Raw genomic sequence first — 3,187 nt, forward strand, 5'->3', positions numbered from 1 at the left:
GCTTTTGAACTTCATGGTCTTATAGGTCAAAATAATCAGTGAATGCATGAAAAATAACAAATGAACTCAGAAAGGGTTGTAAATTGATGATGTGGCTTTGAATTGCATTTTGAACACAGAAAAACAATGGAGTTCAAATAAGTTCAAAAAAAATGAAATCCCTTTGTAACAGACGAGTTTCCGTATGAAACCCTGATACTTAGAAAGAGATTGTCTGTTTTGTACACGAAGTGCATCCAGTTTTTGCCGTAACCCTCTCTACTTTCTCGCACATGCTATGTGGGTGAAATGATGATACCATGCCAACTTGGAACCTTTTCAGAGTTCATTTCAAATGCTTTTCAACTTCATGGTCTTATAGGTCAAAATAATCAGGAAATGCATGAAAAATAACAAATGAAGTCAGAATGGGTTGTAAATTGATGATGTGGCTTTGATTGGTGCATTTTGAACACAGATAAATTGTGGAGTTCAAATAAGTTCCAAAAAAATGAAATTCCTTTGTAACAGATGAGTTTCCGTATGGAACCCGGATACTTGGAAAGAGATTGTCTTTTTTGTACACGAAGTGCATCCAGTTTTTGTCGTAACCCTCTCTACTTTCTCGCACATGCTATGTGGGTGAAATGAAGATACCATGCCAACTTGGAACCTTTTCAGAGTTCATTTCAAATGCTTTTCAACTTCATGGTCTTATAGGTCAAAATAATCAGTAAATGCATGAAAAATAACAAATGAAGTCAGAAAGGGTTGTAAATTGATGATGTGGCTCTGAATTGCATTTTGAACACAGAAAAACAATGGAGTTCAAATAAGTTCATAAAAATGAAATCCCTTTGTAACAGACGAGTTTCCGTATGAAACCCTGATACTTAGAAAGAGATTGTCCGTTTTGTACACGAAGTGCATCCAGTTTTTTCCGTAACCCTCTCTACTTTCTCACACATGCTATGTGGGTGAAATGATGATACCATGCCAACTTGCAACCTTTTCGGAGTTCATTTCAAATGCTTTTCAACTTGATGGTCTTATAGGTCAAAATAATCAGTAAATGCATGAAAAATAACAAATGAAGTCAGAAAGGATTGTAAATTGATGATGTGGCTTTGAATTGCATTTTGAACACAGAAAAACAATGGAGTTCAAATAAGTTCAAAAAAAATGAAATCCCTTTGTAACAGACGAGTTTCCGTACGAAACCCTGATACTTAGAAAGAGATTGTCCGTTTTGTACACGAAGTGCATCCAGGTTCTGCCTTAACCCTCTCTACTTTCTCACACATGCTATGTGGGTGAAATGATGATACCATGCCAACTTGCAACCTTTTCAGAGTTCATTTCAAATGCTTTTCAACTTCATGGTCTTATAGGTCAAAATAATCAGTAAATGCATGAAAAATAACAAATGAAGTCAGAATGAGTTGTAAATTGATGATGTGGCTTTGAATGGTGCATTTTGAACACTGATAAACTATGGTGTTCAAATAAGTTCCAAAAAATGAAATTCCTTTGTAACAGACGAGTTTCCGTATGGAACCCGGATACATCGAAAGAGATTGTCTGTTTTGTACACGAACTGCATCCAGTTTTTGCCGTAACCCTCTCTACTTTCTCGCACATGCTATGTGGGTGAAATGATGATACCATGCCAACTTGGAACCTTTTCAGAGTTCATTGCAAATGCTTTTCAGCTTCATGGTCTTATAGGTCAGAATAATCAGTAAATGCATGAAAAATAACAAATGAAGTCAAAAAGGGTTGTAAATTGATGATGTGGCTTTGAATTGCATTTTGAACACAGAAAAACAATGGAGTTCAAATAACTTCAAAAAAATGTAATCCCTTTGTAACGGACAAGTTTCCGTATGAAACCCTGATACTTAGAAAGAGATTGTCCGTTTTGTACACGAAGTGCATCCAGTTTTTGCTGTAACCCTCTCTACTTTCTCGCACATGCTATGTGGGTGAAATGATGATACCATACCAACTTGGAACCTTTTCAGAGTTCCTTTCAAATGCTTTTCAACTTCATGGTCTTATAGGTCAAAATAATCAGTAAATGCATGAAAAATAACAAATGAAGTCAGAATGGGTTGTAAATTGATGATGTGGCTTTGAATGGTGCATTTTGAACACAGATAAACTATGGAGTTCAAATAAGTTCCAAAAAAAATGAAATTCCTTTGTAACAAACGAGTTTCCGTATGGAACCCGGATACTTCAAAAGAGATTGTCTGTTTTGTACACGAACTGCATCCAGTTTTTGCCGTAACCCTCTCTACTTTATCGCACATGCTATGTGGGTGAAATGATGATACCATGCCAACCTGGAACCTTTTCAGAGTTCATTTCAAATGCTTTTCAACTTCATGGTCTTATAGGTCAAAATAATCAGTAAATGCATGAAAAATAACAAATGAAGTCAGAAAGGGTTGTAAATTTATGATGTGGCTTTGAATGGTGCATTTTGAACACAGAAAAACGATGGAGTTCCAATAAGTTCAAAAAAAATGAAATCCCTTTGTAGCAGACGAGTTTCCGTGTGAAACCATGATACTTAGAAAGAGATTGTCCGTTTTGTACACGAAGTGCATCCAATTTTTGTCGTAAACCTCTCTACTTTCTCGCACATGCTATGTGGGTGAAATGATGATACCATGCCAACTTGGAACCTTTTCAGAGTTCATTTCAAATGCTTTACAACTTCATGGTCTTATAGGTCAAAATAATCAGTAAATGCATGAAAAATAACAAATGAAGTCAAAAAGGGTTATAAATTGATGATGTGGCTTTGAATGGTGCATTTTGAACACAGAAAAACTATGGAGTTCAAATAAGTTCAAAAAACTGAAATCCCTTTGTAACAGACGAGTTTCCGTATGAAACCCTGATACTTCGAAAGAGATTGCCCGTTTTGTACACGAACTGCATCCAGTTTTTGCCGTAACCCTCTCTACTTTCTCGCACATGCTATGTGGGTGAAATGATGATACCATGCCAACTTGGAACCTTTTCAGAGTTCATTTCAAATGCTTTTCAACTTCATGGTCTTATAGGTCAAAATAATCAGTAAATGCATGAAAAATAACAAATGAAGTCAAAAAGGGTTGTAAATTGATGATGTGGCTTTGAATGGTGCATTTTGAACACAGAAAAACTAAGGAGTTCAAATAAGTTCAAAAAACCG

Source organism: Triticum dicoccoides, chromosome 3B (genome assembly GCF_002162155.2).
Source record: "Triticum dicoccoides isolate Atlit2015 ecotype Zavitan chromosome 3B, WEW_v2.0, whole genome shotgun sequence".
NCBI classification, from domain to species: domain Eukaryota; kingdom Viridiplantae; phylum Streptophyta; class Magnoliopsida; order Poales; family Poaceae; genus Triticum; species Triticum dicoccoides.